At 43.4% G+C, this 26,841-nt stretch overlaps 1 protein-coding gene across 3 annotated transcripts in view; it reads right to left on the reverse strand.

Annotated features, from left to right (window-relative positions):
* TSGA10 (testis specific 10) overlaps positions 1-26,841 on the reverse strand; it is a 529,263-nt gene that overhangs the window by 41,147 nt on the left and 461,275 nt on the right. The window lies entirely within an intron of this gene.

The following is a 26,841-nucleotide window of genomic DNA, read 5'->3' on the forward strand; positions in this document are numbered from 1 at the left end:
AACATGAGCGAACGCAGAGATGCAGCTGGGGACATGTTTCAAAACAAAAACCCGGATACAACCAAACCACCACCCAGAACCACCGCAGAAGAAACAAGCACCCAAGTTATACAATTCCAAAAGTTAGAAAAACTATATGAGAGAGAACTTCGGAAGTGGTGGGAGGGCACATCCCTTCAAGGGTACATTGAAGTACAACGGGTGCCTAGGGGATTACGAATATTCACTGTGCCTGCTTATGAGAATCCCGACCCTCTCCTGCTCGAAGCATGGGCTGCCGACATTGCCCTATCATGCAAAGGTATGCTTGAGATCTTAATACAATTTGCCTGGAGTGACCGGGACAAAACGGTCAAGGAAATTGAGGCAATAGAGGATGAATTATTGAAGAACTCCGATAAGGAGGAGCAAGAACAACTTCGAACAGCCATGAAAAAGAGATTACAAAAATATGAGCTGAAAATCAAGATGAGAAAGCAGGAGAAATTCGAACGGGACGAGCGCGATTATGCGATGGGCAGAGTACTTACCTTTGCTAAAAAATACGACCAGCCCCGAAAAGACTTGGCAAAGAAAGACCAGAAACCCGGGGCGCAACCTGAGTCAAGAATTGAGACGTCTGAATCAGATCTGAACGCAAGTGAAACCTCTGGGGACGAAATGACACATTGCTCAATTCCACAAAGGAAGACCCCTTTTCATCAGGAATTCAATGTCATCAGACACAGTTGGTTAAGGGGTGGAAAAAACAAGCCACCGGAGGAGGCAGACAAACAAGTCGAGGGGGCTGGAAAAGGAATGGGCAAAGGAAAGGCCAATATAGCCTCACGAACAACAAGAAGCAAGAGAGTACAAAGATGGTGAGACAAAGTGATTCCCTAACAATTGTCAATCTGTCAAAAAGAGTTCTGTCCCCGAGTGAAGAGTCCGTTTTAAAATTGGGACTCACTTTTTGCCCGAACACGCAGATGGAATACACCCAAACACGAATCGATCTTTACAAGTTTGTGAGAAAGATCAAGCTGCACAAATATTTCAAAGTAAAACCAACAGCTAAGGAGATGAAAATTCTACGAGGCAATAAGAAGGGAACCGATCTCTTAAGTGTAAATGATCTAACCACATGTGAACTCTTGGAAAATCTCAGACAAGGCAGTGAATGCGACGTAAGTGCCTCCAACAATACTCTTACGCAGAGATTAGCAAATGTTGACGTCGATCAGGAGGCTCCAACTAGAGGTTTCAAATTACCATCTAAATTTGTACCTCAAACCACAACGGATGCAATTGACACATTCTCCGACGCGGTCATCAGGGATCTGATGGCCATGAGAACAATGAACACAAGACCAAAGAACTTTAACATCACTAAGGATCAGAGGATGGCAATAAAAACCCTGACGGACGACAAATCGATCATCTGCAAACCTGCTGATAAAGGGGGCAACATTGTAATCATGTCACGTGAAAATTACGTTGAGGAAGCGACACGCCAACTGCAAGACACTCACTGTTACACACAGATTGACAAAAAGGAATATCTTACAAGCATTGTAACCCTCCATGAACTTTTGAAGAAGTGGCATGGTAAACAGATGTTAGAACTGGAGGAATATCTATTCCTGAAAAACTACCAATCCTACCATACCCACTTTTTACCACCTTCCCAAGGTTCATAAGAACATTGACAAACCGCCAGGAAGACCCATAATCTCCTCCATAGGAGGTCTGACCGAAAATCTTTCTAAATTCCTCAATCACTATCTCTTCGAATTTGTCTTAGAACTTAAGTCCTACATTGGAGATACGACAGACTTTATTGAGAAAATCGAAAGTCTTGTATGGCAACCTTCATATGTGATGATAACATTAGACATCACAAGCCTATACACTTGTATAGAACATGGACAAGGAATGAATGTAATTGACTATTTTTTGAGAAAGAGACCATTGAAATTTGCAATGCATAACAAGATGATACTAGAACTAGTAAACTTTTGTTTGAATAACAACATCTTCCTTTTCCAGGAGACCCTGTACAGGCAAAAGTCGGGCACGGCGATGGGTTCCTGCTTCGCCCCCAGCTACGCGAATTTATTCGTGGGCTGGTGGGAGGAGCAGGAAGCCTGGGGCCCGAGTAATGCCACATGGAATAACAAAGTGGTGATTTGGTACAGGTACATAGACGACCTGTTCCTAGTATGGGATGGGTCCGTAAATGAAGCGCAAGAATATATTGAGATGTTGAATCACAATGACTGCAATTTAAAGTTTACGGGGGAGAGCAGCAAATCTCAGGTTAATTACTTGGACTTACAGGTATCAATGAAGGGGGGAAGAATCTCAACATCCCTTTATCGCAAGCCAACAGCTGGGAACAGTGTTCTGTTTGCTACCAGTAGTCACCCACGCAAACTCATTAATAGCATCCCTTATGGGGAGTTTCTTAGGTTGAAACGAAACTGTACCCATGAGGAAGATTTCAATCTAGCGGTCAAAGGAAGCATGGACAGATTTGAAGAAAGGGGATATAAACCGAAACTTTTACTTGACACCTTAAATCGTGTAAAAAAATTACCACGTAATGTATTGTTCGAGAAAAATGAAAGACCCACGGTAGAAGGGAAATTTCGCATGGTAACGACTTACTCGGCGAATTCCTTCAAACTCAGGACAATCATGGCCAAACACTGGCACATCCTAAAAACAGACCATATTGTGGGGTCAGATATTCCCATAACCCCACAATTTACCTTTGGGAAGGCGAGATCTTTAAGAGATCATATGGTTCATAGTCATCTAGAACCCATACGCAACACGAAAGGCACACTGAAGGAGGCAAAGGGCTTCTTCCCATTCAGCAAACGCACACTCAAGTGAGAGGTTGCCAAGACGAAAGAAAGATTGGTAAATTTATGACCTGTCAGACAGATCATGCAGTTTACTGCTTACAATGCCCCTGCCAATTGAAATATATTGGTAGCACAATCAATTCTGTTAAACTAAGAGTCTTAGAACACATGAGAGCAATCATGAATAAGGACTTTACCTACCCTGTTGCCCGACACTTTGTGGTAAATAAATAAATAATACCCTATTTTTGACTAGACATATATCATAACAAATAGCTCAATAAATAAGAGTCAAGATTCGAGGTAGTAGGAGTTTTGCAGGTTTAATACAGCATAATGACAGGAACAGGACGACCTGCATAGAAATAGGATGACAGGGCCCAGCAGCTGCTGGGGCTGGATCTGGGATGAGCGCGCTGACTTTTAATAACAATACATGAGCATATATACATAACGCAAACACATAGCATTACATTGCAGTAGGCGTAGCAGTGGGTGGAGCAGAAGGCGTGACGCGTAGCAGTCGCGAAAGATAAGGGCGAAAGTAGGTGTAACTGGGCGTATACATAGACATGTGATGCAAACGTAACAGGATATGTCATGAATGGGGCGGAAACATTGGAGGGGGCTACCTGGGGAGCCGGGACCTCTAACCTGATGGTGCGCGCAAACTGGCAATGACGTATCACTAGGAGAAGCTGGGGGCTATGAACTCTGTGCTAGGAGCAGAGACTGAAGTCTGGAGGGTCGGAGCGACATGTACCTAAACAGTATCTAGTATCTGATGTTTAGGGAACATGTTGATAGGAACTAGAAGTCAAGAGGGGAAAGGCTAACGTGATTCTGAGACTAGACCATGCATTATTCTACATGTAGTGCGTGATGAAGAATATGAAAAATATGAAATGACCATTAAATGCAGTATTTCTCTAACGTGGAGCCCTGAAGGCTAGACAATGACGGAAACTATTGATGCGATTCAGTAGCTTTAGGAATGCAGAGAAGGAGGACTGAACTGATAACTGGAATCATAACATATTCTTGGCAGACTCAGAGGCAGAGCCAGCTGAACCGGGCACTGCGAGGCAGGAAGTAAGTGAAGGGTCGAGGATACAGGTGGGGGCTGTATCGCTCCTCAGCGAGGCTTCAGGAGACAGGAGCTGAATCTGGTGTCCAGGCCCTTTTGAGGCCTAGAAACGGGGACTTTATAATGAAATAACGTGCACACTGAGAAACGTGGCAACATAACTTTACATAGGCCTAATATACGTAGTATTCACGAGAACTGGAAACTGACATACTAGAGGTGGACACAACTGTCATTGCGTCATTAATCAGACATGGGGAATGCATAGGCATATTTAATCATGCACACATAACATATGATGGATGACACGTAGGGACACAGAACATGGCAAAATTTACTTTTCCACATTCCCTCCTTGTCACTACGTTTCCATCAGGAAACATCAATATTCATGATACCATCTATCATTTCATACAGTATCATTTGCTCGTCTTGAATTCTCTTAGAACGGGATTTAGAACGGGACTTGGGACTAGGAGTTATACTAGGAATACAGGATGTAGCACACATGCCGCAAATCGCAGGGCCACATTGTATACAGAGGCAGCAGCTGAATATGATCGCTACTGCTATACCTAGAAAGGACAAGACTTTCCATCCCCATGCGGAAATTATATTCCAGAACCAACCGGACCATGTCCAGGTGCCTGGATTTTGGTGTAACAGATGGGCAATTTTATGGAGTCTGGTTATAGCTGAATAGACAGACGGCGCGTTATTTGGAATGAAAATGCAGCAACTAGATCCGATGACTCTACAGGCCCCGCCCCTATCGGCCAGTATGACGTCAAGGACGAGACGATTTTGCAAAACTACAAATCTCATAGCAGATTGCTCTTCGGTTAAGTTACCTAGAGCAGAGGCAGTCTCATTTACTACAGCTTCAAGGGTTCTGGTTAATCTACGGATCAGTTTACTATTCTGGATGGGTCCTATAAAAAAGAAGAAACCTCTGTTGAAATCGGTATATTGTTCTAGAGTAGTTTCAGTGTAATCGACAATTGGGGACTCCCTTCTATGTCTAATGTGTACTAGATGTGTATTTCTATGATAATCAGGTGGGGCTAGGAAAACTGGTGGCAGTAGGAAGGCAATGTAACAGGTTCCCTCCCAATCGAGGGGCAGACGAACATATGCAGTTTGACCACAAATAAAATAAGAATGACGTGAAGCTTTGAAAATAGATTTCCCACTGTCACTATACTTGATAATAGTAGTACAATCACTATGTCCTACATGTACGGAACCATTATTTCGGACACATAATTTGCCTTTGACTGGTAGTACTGAAATAGCGGGTAAGTCTGGAGTAGTATCAGACTGAACATTCAGGACCATAAAATTCGAAGAATAATTACCTAAATTGTAAACTTCATTCTCTAGATCTAACCCGGTTCTGTGGGGAAGACCTTGCTTGTCTGGGAAACATGTACTGTTAAGAAAAGACATATCTGTTGAGGATGACGTTAACGTGGACCATGCTCCACACGAACCATTATGTGAAAATGGATAAGGAAAGAGTGGCAGAACTCCCTTCGGTGTCTGGAAAGGGGGGAGTCGACCACATACCCAACAATTAGTGGCATTGCTGGTCTGGTGTGAGTAATGTAACATGCGGATAAATGAGTTATTACGCATAGCGAGGCGGTAGGACAGTTCATGAGGGGGCAGATCACTAAACGTGTGCTCTACTGTAGCATTAGCAGACTTATTTACATGTGAAACTGGGAAACATAGGTAGAATGCATAACTGGTGCAGGAAATCATAAGGCTGGAAAACAATATGAAACATAGAAAAACGATACATCGGATTGAGTTTTGACTAACTCTCTCACTATGGGGGTCTATTTTATACATGTCAGAAACAGTCTAACCGTTTCACCTAGGGGAGGACTTAGACAATCAAACTGGCTGACTTAATTTACTAGACCGGAGTTTCTGTTTATACTCCTGCTGCGGAGTTTTCTCTAACAGGGGAGGGGTTGTAGCAATGTCTTTTGCGGGACAGTCCTTGAGAACAATGCTTTGGCAATCCTTCAAATCCTGGGAAATGTTTTTCAAGACGGGTTTCAGTCCATTAAAAAGTTTAACATGAGAAAGGTGCACCCAGCCTTTGCGTCCTTCCAACTTCACGGCTGTACGGGTGGTGAGGAGGACCTGTCGGGGCTCTTTCCAACGAGGCTCCAGCGGACTTGATCTGTCAAAGTTGCGGACCATCACCATGGATCCTGGAACGATTTCATGCGGTGCCACCTCGGTATTGTCTGGAAATGCGGCGGCAACCTGTGAACGACATGAGTTGAGGGCAGACATCAAGGAAGCTAGGTAATCTGTCAGCATATTACTTGAAACATCGGTAATACTTCGGGGTCTGGGAGTACCCCACATGTTAGGGGGGCGGCCGAATACGACCTCGTACGGGGACAGACCTGATCTGGAATGTGCGACCATGCGCATGTAAAATAGAGCAACTGGCAGGGCTACTAGCCAGTCCACACCTTTTTCTTGACAGACTTTGGCGATGCGGATTTTCAGGGTTTGATTATGTCTCTCAACGAGACCGGCTGCTTCAGGATGGCGTACACAATGGAACTTCCACTGGTACCCTAACAAAAGGGAAACGTGCTTCATTAACTCTGAGGAGAATGGCTGGCCGTTATCAGAATATACGACTCTAGGGAGTCCATAACGAGGGAAGAATTCACGAACCAACTGCTTGGCAGTGGTCGTGGCTGTGTAATCTGGGACTGGATATGCTTCTGTCCACCTGGACAAAGCGCATACAACTACAAGGACATACTTGAAACCTCGACATCGCTCCATCTGAATATAATCCATCTGGAGGACTTCAAAAGGGTGGTCAGGGGGCTGGAATCCACCTTGTTCCACCGGAACACTTTTACCTGGATTGAACTGACAACATATCATACAGGTACGGACTTTCTGCTTAGCTGCAGCTCGTAAATGCTTGTTGAACCAAATGTTCTGGATACTGACTAACATAGCTTTTTCTCCTAAATGTGCTGGACTATGTGCGGTATTAATAATGACTTGAACCATAGAGTCGGGGAGAAACCATGCGGTTCTACCCTTCGTTACCCATCCTTGATCTGTCTGGACCCCTCCTTGTTCGGACCATTTCTTGATTTCTTCAGGAGTAGCATGTAACTGGATATCTATGACATCTTGTGTAGGGTCCTTAACTGTCATACATGTAATCGGATCTGGAGTATGTGTCATGTTAACTGGAATGTCTGGAGTCTGGGCTGTAAGTTTGGCTGTGCGATCTGCTAGATCGTTACCTTGGGAAATAATGTCAGTGACTTTCGTGTGTGCCTTGCACTTCATGATGGCAATGGATGTCGGTAAATGTATTGCATCTAATAGAGCTTGGATAAGGAGACCATGCTGAATCTTGGTTCCATGAGAAGTCATGAAACCTCTCTCCTGCCAGAGCACTCCAAAGTCGTGTACGACTCCAAATGCGTAGCGTGAATCTGTGTAAACATTAACTTTCAGGTTCTTGGCGTGTATACAGGCTTGTGTCAGAGCAACTAGCTCTGCTGCTTGAGCGGACAGAGTGTCAATACGGTGTGTCTCAATAACTTCGGTGTCAGTAGTCACTGCATACGCGGCTACTAGTTCTCCTGTACTTGTTCTCATACATGAACCATCCACATAAAGTGTCAGGTCGGGATCTGGTAATGGAATATCTGTCAGATCTTGTCTTGGCTTTGTCGTAATGTTAACTACTTCCACACAGTCATGTGTGGCAGAATTTGAATTAGCTGATGGTAACAGTGTAGCAGGGTTCAGGACGTTGCAGCGTCTGATTTCTATGTGTGGCTGGAACAGTGTCAATTCATAACCTGTTAAACGTGCAATTGTCAAGTGCTGAGTTTGTGTTCGATTTAGAAGAACTTCCACTGAGTGTGGAACTTGTACTGTCAGGGAGTGTCCTAAAACTATGGAATCACTTTGCCTAATAGCTAGTGCTGTGGCTGCAACTGACTTGAGGCACGCAGGCAACGCCTGGGCGACTGGATCTAATGTGCTCGAAAAATAAGCACATGGCTTGTTTTGTCCTGCTTGATCTTGTGTGAGAACAGATAATGCTGTACCTTCACGTTCTGTGACGAAAAGTGTAAAAGGCTTACTGTAGTTCGGTGTGGCTAGAACTGGAGCCTGGCATAGGGCTTTCTTTAACTCATTGAAACTAAGTGTATGTTCAGATGTCCAAGGGAGGACAGTCGGTACGGCTGCCTCCTGTGTCGTTAACTGTATCAGTGGCTTGGCTAGAAATGCATACTGGGGAATCCATTGTCTACAATAAGAAGTAAGGCCGATAAAAGCACGTACCTCCTTCTGGGTCTTGGGCTGAGGAAGACTCGCTATTAACTGGATACGGTCTGGTGTCAACTGCCTACCCCTCTTGGACAGTAAGTGTCCTAAGTAGACCACTTGCTGGACACAGAATTGAAGCTTCGAAGGGGACACCTTGTGCCCCATCTCGGCTAGGAAATACAAAACTGTAAGGGATGCTCGCTCGCAAGCACGTTCAGAACGGGCTGTGATCAGTAGATCATCGACATACTGGAGCAGGGCAGTGTCAGTTGGCATGTGAATGTTGTCTAGTTGTCTCTTGAGTGCTTGACTGTAAATACTAGGACTTTCTGTGAAACCTTGAGGAGCTCGTGTAAACATATAGCTCCTTCCATTCAAACAAAATCCGAAAAGAAACTGGCTGTCTGGATGAATAGGAACACTGAAAAATGCGTTCTTGAGGTCTATGACAGTGAAGAACGTGGCTTCGGAATCAATGGCTGTCAATAGGGAAGAGATGTCTGGGACAACTGGGTACTGAGGAATAATACATTTATTAAGTTCTCGTAGGTCGATCACTAATCGATATCCTGGGGGTGCATTTGGATCAGTACGTTTCATGACTGGAATGATCGGAGAATTGCATACGTTGGAGTCAGTTTCTACAACTACTCCTTGAGCAATGAGCTCGTCAATAATTTTGGATAAGGCTGCTACAGCCTCGGGTGGCAATCTGTACTGTCTGATTCGTGGTAACACTACACCTGGTTTGAGAGTCACACGATAGGGTGTGATTTGCATGTAACCTACATCAGTTGGACCTTGCGCCCATAGATGCTGTGGAACATTAGACAGTCTCGAATCAAAATCTCGTAATACATAGTGACCCTTAAAGTCACGTAGGAACAGACGTATTCCCTCTGGGGAACAACATATAACTGCACCTAACTCTTTCAGTGTCTTAATGCCTAATAGATTTTCTGGACATGACTTAGTAAGTAACAGATCAGTAGTACGGGACAATGGACCTACTTCTAGAGTAACTGGCTTTGAGATCTCATTTATAATGGGTTTTCCTGAAAATCCAAGGGAAACATTTCTTGAGCCTGAGAGCGGAGCCCCTGGAACTTCGGCGTGACTAATTGTGGTCCTACTTGCCCCTGTATCAATCAAAAACTTTCTGTCTTTCCCTAATACTTGACTGTGAACATAGGGACCTTCTTGATCTACAGGTATCTCGATGAGAGGCAAGCCTACCTCCCTCTCTAGGCTGTTTCATGAATACTGCTGGTACTCTGGATACTCAGACTGTGCATACTGGTACATCTGCTGTGTGACATGCTGTGTTGCAGCAATAGGCTGCGGTACTGTAACTGTCTGTTGTGCATTCTGTGGCTGAGGAGTCTGTGAAACTTGCTCTTGTCTAGGCGGACGTGGTCTTTCTTTTGTTTTGCCGGTAGCTATGTTGTGTTTCAGAACTGCACACTCGTTTATAAAATGACCTGGCTGTTTACAATAGTTGCAGTTCCCTTTAACGGGAGCTGCAGGATGACTGGCTTGATTCGGACCCCTCTTCTGACTGTCTTGAGGAACGGATTGTGCAACTAATACTTTCATTTTCGTGTCTTTCATACGTTTTCTTTCGTGTTCTTGCTCTTCCCTGATTCTATTCTGGTGGTACTGGAGCATCTGGAGCATCTGGGACGGGGTATTAGCTTGCCAGGTGCTTTCGACTTTCAAGACTCGATTTTTAATTTGTGGACTTGAATTCTCGACTAATTTAGTAACAAAAAGGTGAGGGTATGACTCGCTACTTGTCTTGAGGCCACTATTGATGCTAAAACATTTTTCAAATCTAGAATAAAAATCACTAATATCCTCATCTTGCTTCTGTTTACAGGCTGAGATTGCATCCCAGTCTTCTTTTCTAGTTGTCAATAATCTGGGTAAAACTTGAATCAATAATTCTGGTAATTCTTTACATTTCTCTCCTAGACCAGTACCTGGTACTCGTGCCTTGTCTTCAGCTTCTAGAACTGCCCAATCGATCTTTTTCTCTCCCACCTCCCATTCTTTTTCCTTTAGCTTTTCATACACCCCTGCGGGCAACAGGACCTTTAACATTTTAATGATATCTGGGTAAGTGTATTCTCCCATACGGAGCATGTCTTTTAGTTCTCTATGGAACCCTGCTGGATCTTTGTCATGACAGGGAATTAATTTCTTCATTTCGAGGAGTTCCATCTTTGTAATCGGGGTGTAAACAAACACTCGTTGCATTTCACCGTCCTCTGTCTTAACTGGATGCACTTCTCGTAACGGGTTCTGTCTTTCTATGTAAAATGGTTTACTTTCTGGGGGTGAGACATGAACAAAATGCGGGTTCAGAAACGTTCTATATTTGTGGCGCTGTTCTAGAATGACACTAATTAAGTCGGTACCTAAACCTCTCCATCTATACTGGAGTAACTCGTTCAGGATATCGTGTAACGGACCTGGATCAGAGTGCTGACCCTCATACAGAGTAATGAGGTGCTGGATCATATACATACCCACCAGTCGTTGTTCGGCTGGGGGCAATTTCAGAAACATTTGTGCCACTATTTCGTCTGGAAAAGTGGTAGAATCAGTAATCCATCGGACTGCTGATCGGGCTAGTTCTTGTTCATGCATGGTACTTAACTCACTGTAACCGATTCGTGATTTCAGAATGTAATCGGTAGCTTGAAACACTTGTTCTAGGGAACCTTGTTCTGGTGCTGAATGATGGAAAATTGACTTGTGTTCTAGGCGTAAATGGCGATCTGGAAATCTAGATTTTCCTACATACGCTATTCTGGCGGGATTCTCGTCGTCTTCCTCTTCAGGATCAGAGTTACTTTCTTTCTCGCTTACTTGTGCTGCTTTACGTTGTTCGTGTATCTTTATTATTTCTCTACGGATTTTCTTGTACATACTCTCCATGGCACTAATGGTATTGTGCTTACCCTCGGCTATATTATCACTCCACTTTGTCAGGATTTTCATTTCGGCCTGATCTTTAGACGGGTAATCTTGTTCTCTTATTAGACAGTTAATTAAAAACTTTAATATCATACGCTGGATCTCAGCTTTCCTTTGAGACATGGCATCACTAATACTTTCTGGATCATCCCCTGTACGGATGAAACGATATATTCTGTCTAGATCTTCTTTCATATTGGGTAGGGTGACTAGATACTCGGTCACCCTCCTTACGCGTACTGAATATAAAACCATATTATTCTCGCCTGGGACTGGGTCATAGGCACATTCGCCAAGGGCTTGCCTGATTTCTGCAACAGACTTATTACTCTTGGGAGTACGCTGTGATGCTTGAGCATGTAATTCGAGTGCTGATAAACGCTTGCGTGGCGGCGGGGTTTGAGGAGGACCTCCTCCTGCGGCCCCTAGACTAGAATCGTCGACTGATATTCTTCGTGGCGGAGCGGGAAATTGAAATGCTGGCTGGACCGGGGGTACCGTAGCAGGTACTGCATGGGGTGCCCCGGTGTCTGGAGGAGCAGGATGTGCCTGATTTACAGGGACTGGCGGAGCGCGAACAGGATTTGCATATTCAGGGACTGTGTCGTCCAGATAGGACGAAATAAAAATATCAGCTGCGGTCGGTTTGTGACGTAGCTTGGTCGGAACTAATGGTGACGGAAAATTACTGGATGCCTCCGGGGTCGCTTTTGGCAAGCCCTCGGCAAGAAGAGGGTACATACCCTTAATAAGGGCATTCCTCTGTCTGTCTCTCTGTTCAGTTTTGACTTGTTCACCTATCTCGATTAATTCTTTTTCTTGGGCTCGCTCTTGGGATTCTCTACTTAATTCTGATTTTCTGATTTCTTTTTCGGTTCTTTTATGAGCTTCTTTGCGCCATAACTCAATGGCATCTTTCTGTGATTGTCTGGCTTTCTTTTTCCATAATGCTTCTTCTACTCGCATGATGCATTCGGCATCCCATGTACCCGATACGGGCCATCTATACTTTTCTTCTAACTGTTTGGTATACTCTACCCATAAATCTAGATACAATATGGCACTTATGCCATGTTTCTGATACATAAAGTGACCTGGACTGTCCCTGGGCGGGACGGGAACTGCTGCTTCCAGCAGACCCTTTCTAGTTTTCAACTGACGTAACTTGGAAAATATGGGCATGACTGAACTGTAATCTAGACACAATACAATACACAATGAACACGATACTTATTCCCCATTCATACCACGACATTGAAATACATGAAAAACATTTAAAATAACAGTTCGAACAGAATACTACCTGGAAATATTGAGAACAGAACACATAAATTTTCTCGAGAACAGAAACTGACTAGAACAGAAACTAGATGCACTGCTGAAACAGTACGAAACTTACCGGTCTCATAAAGAGACACGTCAGGACCCGTATCCACCGAAGTGGACACTTCGTTTGTGGGACTGTGTACCACCAACCCACAGACCAGAGTCAATTAAATTGACCCTGTCTAGATACCACCCCAGTAACGGTACTCACCGGGCAGCAAGAACGGAAGGCCTCGGACTGGACTGGACTGCTACGACGACGGACGACGAACTTCGGACTTCGGACTTCAGTTACGGGTGGACCTCCGGATACCTCGGACTCTTGGCTTGGGCTCTGGTCGGGACTCGCCGCGTTCCTCCACCGTCTCGTCTGGATGCTGGACCGCCTCCTCCGTCTCCTCCGTGGGCCTGAGGGATACTTGAGCAGAAATATCTGCCACTGCGCAGAAGAGTTCCGTCACGACTGCAGAGGGTCAGGGGGTCGGCGTGGCTTCACCGACGCGTGGGGAAAGGGCAAGTCCCTATTCGGGCGCCATTATGTGGTAAATAAATAAATAATACCCTATTTTTGACTAGACATATATCATAACAAATAGCTCAATAAATAAGAGTCAAGATTCGAGGTAGTAGGAGTTTTGCAGGTTTAATACAGCATAAGGACAGGAACAGGACGACCTGCATAGAAATAGGATGACAGGGCCCAGCAGCTGCTGGGGCTGGATCTGGGATGAGCGCGCTGACTTTTAATAACAATACATGAGCATATATACATAACGCAAACACATAGCATTACATTGCAGTAGGCGTAGCAGTGGGTGGAGCAGAAGGCGTGACGCGTAGCAGTCGCGAAAGATAAGGGCGAAAGTAGGTGTAACTGGGCGTATACATAGACATGTGATGCAAACGTAACAGGATATGTCATGAATGGGGCGGAAACATTGGAGGGGGCTACCTGGGGAGCCGGGACCTCTAACCTGATGGTGCGCGCAAACTGGCAATGACGTATCACTAGGAGAAGCTGGGGGCTATGAACTCTGTGCTAGGAGCAGAGACTGAAGTCTGGAGGGTCGGAGCGACATGTACCTAAACAGTATCTAGTATCTGATGTTTAGGGAACATGTTGATAGGAACTAGAAGTCAAGAGGGGAAAGGCTAACGTGATTCTGAGACTAGACCATGCATTATTCTACATGTAGTGCGTGATGAAGAATATGAAAAATATGAAATGACCATTAAATGCAGTATTTCTCTAACGTGGAGCCCTGAAGGCTAGACAATGACGGAAACTATTGATGCGATTCAGTAGCTTTAGGAATGCAGAGAAGGAGGACTGAACTGATAACTGGAATCATAACATATTCTTGGCAGACTCAGAGGCAGAGCCAGCTGAACCGGGCACTGCAAGGCAGGAAGTAAGTGAAGGGTCGAGGATACAGGTGGGGGCTGTATCGCTCCTCAGCGAGGCTTCAGGAGACAGGAGCTGAATCTGGTGTCCAGGCCCTTTTGAGGCCTAGAAACGGGGACTTTATAATGAAATAACGTGCACACTGAGAAACGTGGCAACATAACTTTACATAGGCCTAATATACGTAGTATTCACGAGAACTGGAAACTGACATACTAGAGGTGGACACAACTGTAATTGCGTCATTAATCAGACATGGGGAATGCATAGGCATATTTAATCATGCACACATAACATATGATGGATGACACGTAGGGACACAGAACATGGCAAAATTTACTTTTCCACAACTTCGCGATTAGACACAACAGCAACAGAGACCTACTTACATTTTTCTGTTTGGACTGTGTCCCGGAAAACACAAGGGGAGGGAATAGACTTCAGACCCTTAGGAGACTTGAATCTCGTTACATAATTGATTTAGAAACAAAGGCACCGAGGGGTTTGAATATGGGGGAGGAGTTGGCAACTCACCTTGGATGACATACCACACAGATATTAAAATGTCTAAGCTCATGAAAGTTATGATACATTTTGGAATGTATTAACTGTTTGAAATGTGAGAAACTGGAATTTTTTGGTATATAGAAATTATAAATGGATATATATGACACATTGAACTGATGCGGTGGGTGGTGGGTTATGAGATCAAGAGTTTTTAATTATATAGTGGTCTGGTCCGTTACAACTGGTTTTGGGGGATGTTCCTAGAGGGGGACGAAGTATATGTGAACTTACGCAGCCGTCAAGGCTGCCATTGCTGATTCACGGCAAGATAGAATCTGAAGTAAACTTCAGTGTAATTTATCCAATGGTCGTTTGACCATGTTTGTCATTATGACCGCAATTTAACACACAGCACAATGTCCCATCGAAAGAACAGACTCCGTTAAATACATATATAAATATATGAATAAGTGTTTTTTGTGACGATAAAATTAGTCACATTGGCCGATACACGGCGCAAAGTTTTAGCATAATTACATGTTGTAACGTATCATGTTGAAAATGCATATTGACACCACTCTAAGATGGCGCTATGTTATTGTGGACGGATTAGTCCATCTTTTCATGTCCATGCTCAGGTTTGGCGCCGCTTTAAAAATATGAAACTGCATTGCTCGTTGTTGAACCACTGATGAAGGGACGCTGTCCCGAAACGCGTTTGCTTAAATAAACACCTCCGCTGTATGAATTGGAGCCCCGGAGTGCCGTGTCTTTATTCCTGGCCCGGCTGGGCATGAGTGGAAGGGACTGGAGCTGCAATATTTAAACGCGATACACCGGCGCGTTTTTTCGGCACCCGACACTGAGAGTGACCCTCGAGATCGGTGCAAATTGGAGCCTTAATATATATATATATATATATATTGCCACAGCTTCTTCTCTCCACTTCTTACGGATCAAAGGACACGGCACAGCAGCAGTAGTTTTTAGCGTTTTTATTATTTACACACCAGTGCAAACATAACGTGCAACAAAAAAGGACGGTCTACGCGTTTCGGCTCCTGCCTTCAACTGGACCATATATATACACACACAAAGTTACCAGCAAAAGGAAGTGCCCACACAAGTTGGTCTTGCTTTCAATATTTAATGGTGGCTGCCGCAAAGAGTCCAGAATGAAATGCCACACAGAAATGCCTCGTCCAGCCCAGAGGCGTTTTGTGTTCCTTACACTTTTTCAATGGGCTACAACATTGCGGGCACGTCATGGCAGTTTAAATGCACCCAATTCCTTCATGATACCTGCCCCAGTGGGCGTGGCCCCTCGCACAGCCTGCTGGTATCTGAAGTGCATCAATCTTCCTTCAGTGAGTTACTGTGCACATCTCGCCAGATTAAGTTCAAGTAAAAAACCCCAGTGGGTAGAATGGCAATTTCCTTGTGCTCCGCAACACATTACTGCCGCCAAACTCAGCTCTTTTCCCGCTTGCTGGTTGCTACCATACTGGCAGCACCGCGGGTCTGCTCACCATGCAGGAGGTCTCTTCCACGGCTCAGTTCAGCCGTTTAAGATCCATTCACAAAGTTACCTGCAAAAGGAAGTGCCCACACAAGTTGGTCTTGCTTTCAATATTTAATGGTGGCTGCCGCAAAGAGTCCAGAATGAAATGCCACACAGAAAGGCATAGTCCAGCCCAGACGTGTTTCGTGTTCCTTACACTTTTTCAATGGGCTTCTACATTGCGGGCGTGTCACGGCAGTTTAAATGCACCCTATTCCTTCATGATACCTTTCCCAGTGAGAGTGGCCCCTCGTACGGCCTGCTGGTATCTGAAGTGCATCAATCTTCCTTCAGTGAGCTTCCGTGCACATCTCGCCAGATTAAGTTCAAGTAAAAAACCCCAGTGGGTAGTATGGCAATTTCTCTGTACTCTGCAACACATTTCTACCGCCATACTTAGCTCTGGTCCCGCTTGCAGGTTGCTGCCATACTAGCAGCACCGCGGGTCTGCTCACCGTGCAGCAGGGCTCCTTCCATGGCTCAGGTCAGCCATTTAAAATCCATTCACAAAGTTACCCACAAAAGGAAGTGCCCACACAAGTTGGTCTTGCTTACAATATTTAATGATGGCTGCCGCAAAGGGTCAAGAATGAAATACCAAACAGAAATGCATCGTCCAGCCCAGACGTGTTTTGTGTTCCTTACACTTTTTCAATGGGCTTCAACATTCAGGGCGTGTCACGGCAGTTTAAATGCACCCAATTGCTTCATGATACCTGCCCCAGTGTGCGTGGCCCCTCGCACGGCCTGCTGGTATCCGAAGTGCATCAACCTTCCTTCAGTGATTTACCGTGCACATCTCGGCAGATTAAGTTCAAGTAAAAAACCCCAGTGGGTAGTATGGCAATTTCCCTGTGCTCCGCAATACATTACTGCTGCCATACTCAGCTCTTGTCCCTCTTGCTGGTTGCTACCATACTGGCAGCACCGTGGGACTTCTCACCATGCAGCAGGGCTCGTTCCACGGCTCAGGTCAGCTGTTTAAAATCCATTCACAAAGTTACCCGCAAAAGGAAGTGCCCACACAAGTTGGTCTTGCTTTCAATATTTTATGGTGGCTGCCGCAAAGAGTCCAGAATGAAATGCCACTCAGAAATGCATCGTCCAGCCCAGACGCGGTTCGTGTTCCTTACACTTTTTCAATGGGCTTCAACATTGCGGGTGTGTCACAGAAGTTTAAATGCACCCAATTCCTTCATGATACCTGCCCCAGTGGGCGTGGCCCCTGGCACGGCCTGCTGGTATCTGAAGTGCATCAATCTTCCTTCAGTGAGTTACCGTGCACATCTCGCCAGATTAAGTTCAAGTAAAAAAAAAACAGTGGGTAGTGTGGCAATTTCCCTGTGCTCCGCAACACATCACTGCTGCCCTATTCAGCTCTTGTCCTGCTTGCAGGTTGCTACCATACAGGCAGCACCGCGAATCTGCTCACCGTGCAGCAGTGCTCCTTCCACGGCTCAGGTCAGCCGTTTAAAATCCAGTCACAAAGTTACCCGCAAAAGGAAGTGCCCACACAAGTTGGCCTTGCTTTCAATATTCAATGGTGGCTGCCGCAAATAGTCTAGAATGAAATGCCACACAGAAATGATTCGTCCAGCCCAGATGCGTTTCATGTTTCTTACACTTTTTCCATGGGCTTCAACATTGCGGGCGTGTCACAGCAGTTTAAATGCACCCAATTCCTTCATGATACCCACTGTGGTTTTTTATTCGAACCTAATCTGGCCAGATGTGCACGGTAACTCACTGAAGGAAGATTGAGTACAAATAGCATGTTATTCAGTGCATGGCAAAACCGATATACGGTTGATGTAATGTGTTATGAATTATATACAAAAGTGAATTGTAAATTAGCTATACAATCACAAAATGCACTGTGCCAATATGTGCGCCTGTTTATTTACTATTGTGTTTTTAAATATGAGAACAATCATGGTACACATGAATGATATCAAGCAAGAGATTAGTTGCATATGAAATGCTGGTTTATATAAAACTTCAAAATGCGAGAGCGAGCGCGCTGGTCCCTTCTTTGTTACAATGCATGAATTTAATGTCTTTAAAACATGGCCTTTTTAGGTTTCGCCTGGGGCATGGAGCTTTAGCTCCGCCCCCAGGAGAAATCTTTAGTTTTGCAGTATGGGGGACTTGAATCCGCCCTCTGTTCCATTGGCTAGCTCCATAAATGGAGGCTAGCCATTGGAACAGAGATCTGTCCGTCATGGCCGGACCAGATTCGTGGGCGTTCCTGCATTTTTTTCGCTCTCCACCCTTTTTGCATCGTCATTGGGTGGTGGGCGGAGTTTCGTTTTTTTTTTGGTGTTTGTTTTCCTCATTTCATGCCGACCACGGCCGCCGGAAGAAGTCCAGGTGAGTGCGTTCCTCCCCCCCCCTCCCGCTGTCCGTTCCTTTCCTGCCCCCCCCGCTCTCCGTGTGCCCGTTACCGCCCCCTCCCACTGTCCGTCCGTAAATGCTTGTTTGTTGTTGTTGGTCACATTCATGAGAACAAGTACTGAAAACTGCGTGCCTGGCCCGCTTCTCAAGAACCCGCCATGAAGGTCTTTACTGCAGTTCTGTGCTTAAGTGATTTGCCCAGATTCCCAAGATATTGAGAAACGCAGAGGCTCAAACACTGATCCACAGGTCTGGAGTCGGCAGGAGTTGGGGTAGAGCCGGTCCACTTCAGCGCTTGTTTTTTGTCCTCCCTGATAAAGATGAAACTGACAGTGTATTCATAGATGACCCCCGAGGTGATCAGATGACATACAAGAAAGGGACGTGGCGACCAGTACTTCCCTTCATTCGGTAGTCAAATGCAGACACTTCCCTCTACACATTTTTAAATGTATGTGTCAATGTGGCTGTAAATTATAAAGCTCAGAGCACAACAAAGCTGCCAGCCGGCTTTAAAATAGAACACTTCGAGCGGTGTTTATTCAGCATGTGTTTTTGCTTGCCTTAATTTTCTTTTCCGAATTTGTATCTAAGCTGCGCCCGTCACCTTCGTAAGATGTGTTTTTTTAGTCAGTTTGTCTTGTTGCAGCTCCTGAGCCCGGTTGGCGCTGGTACATTTTCACTTGACGTGATGTTTTGTTAACAGAAGCATGGCCAATATCTGGATAAGAAATCATGGATGAGCGATGAAAAATGCTTTCATTCATGTTCCTAGTCATGCAAATGTGGGCTCAATAGGGAGCCCGTGTTAAAGAAACGAAGTCTTCCATGCCAAAGAATTACATTTTTGTAACATGCTAATGAAATTCTAAATATGAGCTCATCTGAGAAATTTGTACCCAAAATCACTCAATCATGATAACCACACTGAAAATGCATTGTACACCTAACCTCTCTTTTTCTTTCTTGTGAATAATGTTTATTTAAGTGCACTTTGAACATATTGTTTATTGTTCAAAAATATGTCATTCTGAATGTAATTCTTATACCTTTCGTTGGCAGACTCGTTTAAGGTGCGTGAAAATATGTTCTAGTGATTACTCTACAAAAATGATCTGTTATTATCATTAATAAACAATGACTTTTGAATCTAGTTGAATACAATTCCAAGTCGAAATTACATTTGTTTCCCCGAGGCTTTATGTGGGTGGCCTTAAAGTCAGTACAGCCGACTTTGTGGCCTACTCCTAGCTCCTGTACCTACAGGACCAGTTATTCAGAGCCTTTACCATATACAGCATGCTTTGGGCACAGCGGGTAGCTTCTTACATTTGTCCGAGCATAGTGACTTCTCGATTTGGAAAGAGGAGAAATACCAATCACAAAGGAAGCAATACAACATTAAGAAAGTTCAAAAATCACAGATAAAAAGGCAAAATCTATAGTTTATTAGACAAAATCATCTCTTATGGGACACTATGGTTAAAAATCAAAACGAAAACCCACTGAATTTCTCCAGTTACAGAAAACCACACACAAAAACGTTTCAAAATACACTTGTAACCTCATTGATCATGTCACAGATAGTATCAAAATTCACATCTTTATTAATGACATCACTGAGAGCATGTAAAATGGGGTATTTTGCCGTATGGAGTGGCCACAGGGCACATCAGCAAGACTTGTCGTATGGCAAGAACCTCCTGTGCATTCCAAAACATCATGATGGGGTCTGGAAAGAGGCGGACTGGGCATGTCTAACAGCCTTATCTTGCATTTAGTACAGATTGAAAGGCATGCACCGTGAGCCCTGGGTTATAGGGAAGGGTGTTGGGTATATCCAAAGACCATGCCTTGAGCCTAGAGCCTGCTACACAAGGCTACATTTATAGCACAGTGGGCATTGAGGTGACAGGATATGGTCACAACAGGCCAGTCCCTGTATGTAGACACTTCTGTGCATGGCCGAAAACTGCGTGAAGTCAGTTCTTGGGCTCCGTGGACATTGGTGCAGAATTTTGCCCATGGCGGCACCGGCATCCATACCCTGCTGTGCACAACTGAAGGACATGTGGTGTGGACTTGGTTCTCGTTTGAATTAGGAGTAGGGTGTGATCACAAACAATGATCGCTCATTGGAGCCTAGGTCGTACAGCTAAAGGCCTTGGGATGCAGCCTCTGGACTTTCAGACACAGTGCAATTATCCATAATGAAAATGCCTTCTTTATGCCTACTGGACATTTACTGAAAGAATCCTGGCAGGTGGAAATAAGTTAACCTAGTGCAGAGATATGTGCACCTTCCAGGAAAGGTGAGGGAAGTAGGTGGAAACATGAATGGCTATCTTTTAACGTTTTTGATGGCTGACACATTCATATGGTTGTGGGGCTTTACAAACTGAAATTGAACCCTTTTCAACCATGGCCAGCAATTTTTGCAAGGACTGGAAAATCATTACTTCAGTATGGGAAAGGAAATGGACCTCGTGCAAGGGCTTGCAGCACAGGAAAACGGCTTTCCCTGTGGAAAAAAACGAAAAATGTGTTCTCCTTTCCCCTTTGCATATTTGTATTAGATGTACAATGGTGCACTGTTGAAATGAGAGCCCCAGAAGTATGTCACATGACACTCCCACAGGCTTGTCTGAACTTCTGCAACTGGTGCAGTTTTCCTGGTGTACTACCTGTTTTTTCCCTGGAGTTTTATATAGGGCGAACTTGACTAAAAGGTTTCAGAGGCTTTACATGAGCACCAGTTTTGTTACAGATGAACACATACGTTTTTGGTTCGAGCCTGGGCAGCTCATGCGCTGCTCTGCGAAGCATGCTGTATTGAGGTAGGGACTTAAAGCTCTGTCCACTCTCCGCCCACATTTATAATTGTCTTTCGTCATTGTCAACTGTAAACTGTGGCTGTTCATTGGTCAATAGGCTTAGTAGTCCCTCCTTAGTACTGCTTTGTCATCTCACATGGGGACACTCCCTGTTACGTCTATTCTTACTTGGTAGGCTTTAATTACAGCCTCTTTCATTAGTATTTGCCAGGGAAAGGCAGCTGTCAACCATGTGTTGGTCCTACCAGGGCTTTTAGTGTTTTTTTAAAGTACTTCTTTCTTAGTTTTTTTTCTCACATCACCACAATATTTAAGTACACTTTATCCTATGGTATTCCCCTATTCTCATTCCAGAGCTGTTTGGGCATAAACTACAATACCCCTACCAGGATAAAAATCTGGTGCTGGCCATGCCCGGCTGTGCTCTCTCTCCGCTTCATATGTTACGCGCTGGCTTTGCTCGCTTAGTCGCTGAGACTCCGACTCATGTGTTTGCTTCTTCCTCTGCTCTCGTATTGGAGAGATGGTTAATAGTGTTCTTAGTGGCGCTCTTCTTGGGGTCACGCTTATTATTTCAAAACTTGGCAAATGGATCGGAAAAAATAAAATAAAAAATAAAATAAAATAAAAATGAAAAATGCAAAATGAACCAATGGTCCAAATCATGGTAGTCAGTTGTACAGTTTTGACAAATTAGTGAATTTTGTGGCGAGCAGTTTGTTAGCTTTTGGGCACAAATCATCTCTGGTGTTTTTTAACGCAAAGCAGCTTGGGGGTATCTCTCATTCGGAATATGCTCACATTTGGTACATAATTCATCTCTGATGTTTTTTCTTCACAGTGCAGCCTGGGGGTATCTTACTGGGGGTTACGAAGTATTGCTATTTTAAGTTGCAACAATCTGCATTGTTTAGTAGTGAATTCACTACATTATGTGTCTCCCTTACCCTTTTTGTGTATTTGTGTATGTCTGTGTATGTCTTTTATCATTATGTCTGAACTATAGGTACATCGTGACCTCGAGAACCAAGAAACAGGTTGAGAATTTCCCTTTTTCTACACACCTGCTTGCTATAAATATAATAGTCTAGCATCACTATCACCTTTCACCACGGGTCCTGAAGAAAGCCCTAAAGTCTGATTCACGGCATAGAGGGCTGAAACATGTTGGCCATTTTAAATTATTTTGAATGCTAGTGCGTCCTGAAAACTTAACTTTTTCAACAGAGCGCACATCATTGGAGCATTCCCCTAATGGGATCCACCCGAACCCAGATTTAATAAAAGTCCGTTTACTGGGTCTCCGGGGGATTTTTATTGTCCTACACTCCCTCCACATCACTGGGTCACTACTGTTTTTACCGAGGGTAAGATCCTCCTGGTGGAGGCTGCATACCGAAAAACCTGATGATTATGCACACACGTGTCAGAAGAGCGGAGAATCAAGATATACCGCTTACCACGCTACCCTACACGTGCATGAGGGTTTAATTTTGGAGACACCGTTGTTCGATCTCCTGCATACCCTGGTTCACGCAGGACAAGTGATCCCTCCCTCTTGATTAATTGGGAGGAGCAGGTGCCCAGAAACTGCGAGGGTGTGAACAACAGTGGTAAGGTAGTTGAGTGGTATCGATATATCGATGATCTGTTCATTGTGTGGCAGGGGACAGTGGACTTGGCTCTTGGGTATATTGATATTCTCAACACAAATGAGGTAAACTTGCACTTCTCGGGAACAGTGAGTCTGGTGGCAGTGGACTACCTGGACCTGAGGGTATTTGTAGAAGAGGTGAGTATTCAGTCAGCCCTATACCGCAAGTCCACCGCAGGAAACTCTACACTATTTGCAACTAGCAGTCATCCACCGAAACTTATCCAGAGTATACCATATGGCGAACTTCTCAGATTGAAGAGGAACAGTAGTAGGGCCAAGGACTTTGAGGCGGCTGCCTCAGAGAGCATAGCCAGGTTTACTGGGGGAGGGTACGAGCCTGCAGTATTGAATACTACATTGCGGAAAGTGAGAGGTATCCCGAGAGAAAAACTGTTGATCGGCAAGCTAAAACAAAGGGAAAGAGATGATAAGGGTAAATTCCGGATGGGTACCCCTTATTCTGCAGAAGCCAACTATTTAAAACAGATGCTAAAAAAGAATTGACATATTCTGAAAACGGAAAGTACTATATGTGACGACATTCCAGCCTATCCCTTAGTGACCTTCAAGAAAGCAAGGTCGCTTCGTGATATGCTGGTTAGAAGCCATTTGGAAAAAATACCATAGAGAGTGAGTACTTTGAAAGAAATTATGGGATTCTTTCCATGCAGTAGGTGCAAAGCTTGCGCCAACAACAAAAGGGTCCTATCATACAAGATACCGGACACAGGGAAGGTAAAGAAGATAACTAAATTCATTACTTGTAGAACACTATATGCAGTATACTGCCTGGTGTGCCCATATGGGCTATGCTACATAGGCAGTACGGTCCACAAATTGAAGATCAGAATATTGGAACATCTGAGGGCCATTGATAAGATAGATCTTGCATATCCTGTAGCACGCCACTTTGCGGAGAAACATCAAAGTGATCGTAACCGGTTGCAATTCTGTGGTTTGGATTTTGTTCCCTTAAGTTTCCGAGGGGGTGACAGGGTACGTAAATTACGGAGACTAGAGTCACGATACATTATAGATTTACTCACGAAATTTCCGAGAGGCCTGAATAGTGGAGAGGAGTTAGCCGTACACATAGGCTCTTAAACCTGAATTGTTCTGGGACATTTATGGTTGTGATTTAGGACTAGAATTGATAATTGGAACTGTAATTGTAATGTGTTTTCCTAAACATTAGAGAGATAAGAAAAATGACAATAATGCACGCCTCATTTGAATAGGAGATTACAATGCAAGAAGTTCATGTAGGAGAGTTACATAAGGAAGGGACATTTGCCGATCCACGGCGAGATTGAGTACAAATACCGTGTTATTCAGTGCATTGCAAAACCGATATACGGTTGATGTAATTTGTTATGAATTACATACAAAAGTGAATTATAAATTAGCTACACAATCACAAAATGCTCTGTGCCAATATGTACTCCTGTTTATTAAGAATTGGGTTTTTAAATATGAGAACAATCATGGTACGCATGAATGATATCATGCAAGAGATTAGTTTGCATATGAAATGCAGGTTTATATAAAACTTCAAAATGGCGCTGACGCGAGAGCGAGTGCACTGGTCCCTTCTTTGTTACAATGCATGAATGTAATGTCTTTAAAACATGGCCTTTTCCGGTGTGTCATCAACACCGAAGAGGGCAGTTTGTCGAAACACGTTTATTGCTGCTGGTCATCGAGAAATAAAGTTTTTTCGAACACCCCCGAGAGTGTGGAATTTTCTTTTGCAAACAAAGGAACGGAGCGTGAAAACATTGCGGAGTCCACAGCCGCAAATCTGCACCCGCCCGAGTTTGCTTCATTTAAAAGTGGAGTCGGGACGCATATATATATAGAGAGGGGATAGGGAGGCCTGCATGCGAAGAACTGAAACAAACTACATTCTGAAATTCAATTCCAAATGGCCTGGAGGTCTGAATACTACAGAAGACCTTCACACATATTTATAATTGAAAGAGCTAATAATCCTCCACATGTGAGGTCTCTAAAAGGAATGTAGGGTAGGAAGAGACGGCATATATCGTCCAACATTGTAGCTAAGACAAACAGGAAAATTGGGATATCAAATTGCCAGATTTGCACAATTTTGTATTGAAACATATTTATTTCCTTTAAACTATTAGAGTTTTTAGATATATTACAGTTGCAAAATATTTATATTTGATGACCCATGATTGATTTCAGCCGTCTTCTAAATATTAGGGTATATTTTATCCATATGTTTTTTAGATAGTTGGTTTTAATCATGTCACCGATTTCCGTTTTATAAACAGGTTTGTTCTTACAATGTGGTTTTAATTCATATATCTTTTACCTCACCATCAATTATGGTTTTGTGTAAATGAATTGAATTTGATATATGGTCAATCACATTAAGTACTGTATGAATTTATTTGAAACTATCCCCCTAAGACTACCATCATAAGTATGAATTTCCCCCTCAATATATCCATTATAACATTGGACACTGAACTGAACCAGTATAACTATATTTTGACAACTGATATTTATTTGTGGTTTTATTATCTTTTATAAGCATGAGTCACTTTAATTACATTGCACTATTGCACTAGGCCACTTTAGTACTATCATTGAAGGGGATCATTCCTTGAATGTTAAATAACATACAATTACTTGTTAGACATAGTATGTATTTAGGTGTCTATTTAGAAATATTAGTACTATTGGGTAAGATCTGTCTATAGTGTTAAGTGACTTATATTATGCTTATATATGCATTTCTTGTGCAGTCTCATTATAACATATAAGAATTATCTGTAGAAACAATAGAAAAAATAATTCTAGTTTCTTTTAAAAAGATTTATAGTTTATGCACGTTATGGTGAGCACGTGGTTAATTTTTCAATTTAATACACATGTCAAAATGGATATAGTTCATAAGGATTATGTTTTGGAATATGGAACAAGCATTTAAGCTGGTAGCAGAAGTGTGATTGAAACAAAATATTGCTGTTGACCAAAGCATAATAATTCACAATGGAAGTGATTTATTAAGTGTATTTTGTGCAAGTAAGTTTTCGTATTCATACGGATAGAAATGAGACAGTGAACTTGATCTCTGTAACGGTATTTAAACAGAAAGTATTTTCTCTATGTCCATGTAGACATGTGATGCACTTGCACTTTAAAATGGGCTGAGCATATTGCAGTGTCATGTGACCAAGGCCGCAGGGACGGTCGAAAAGCGTCATGACTAACTGTTTATTGGGTGAATAAACTGTATGCTGCAACAAGTTGGTCCATGCCTTGTATTTCACCTGAGTGGTGGAGCGCTGCGAGGTATTGCAGATATATATATATATATATATATATATATATATATATATCTATAGATACATACATATATGCAGCATACTTCACCAAACAAAACCAGGTAACCAGGGCCAGATGAATACAGACCCAGTTTTTCATGCAAGGGTTTTTTATCTTCAGACACCCAGCACTACCGCCATAAAATATCTATATATATATATGCTCATGAACTCACCCTTGATAGATTTAATTACAAATGTCGTAAACAGACTTATGCATGAGATTAAATACCACATTGCCATTAACACTATGAAAGAGAGGAGTAGGACTGTATAATTATTCATTGGTTTGAGTATGTGCTGTTTTTAAATTACATTGGAGTTTTTTTTGTTATTGGTTTAAATATTGTGAGGCCACAAGCATTGCATATGGTGTGTGTATTATGGATAGCAAAGCAAGGTATGTATCGCGGTCCCAACTCTAACTTCTGAATTTCTTCAGTTTCATTTTGTACACATACATGGACTTAAATAGTGAATTTCTGAGGCTTTTAAAAAAATGATGTTTTGGTGCTGCAACCAAGGCTAAATAGAAT

Source organism: Lissotriton helveticus, chromosome 8, assembly GCF_964261635.1.
Source record: "Lissotriton helveticus chromosome 8, aLisHel1.1, whole genome shotgun sequence".
In the NCBI taxonomy this organism is placed as follows: Eukaryota; Metazoa; Chordata; class Amphibia; order Caudata; family Salamandridae; genus Lissotriton; species Lissotriton helveticus.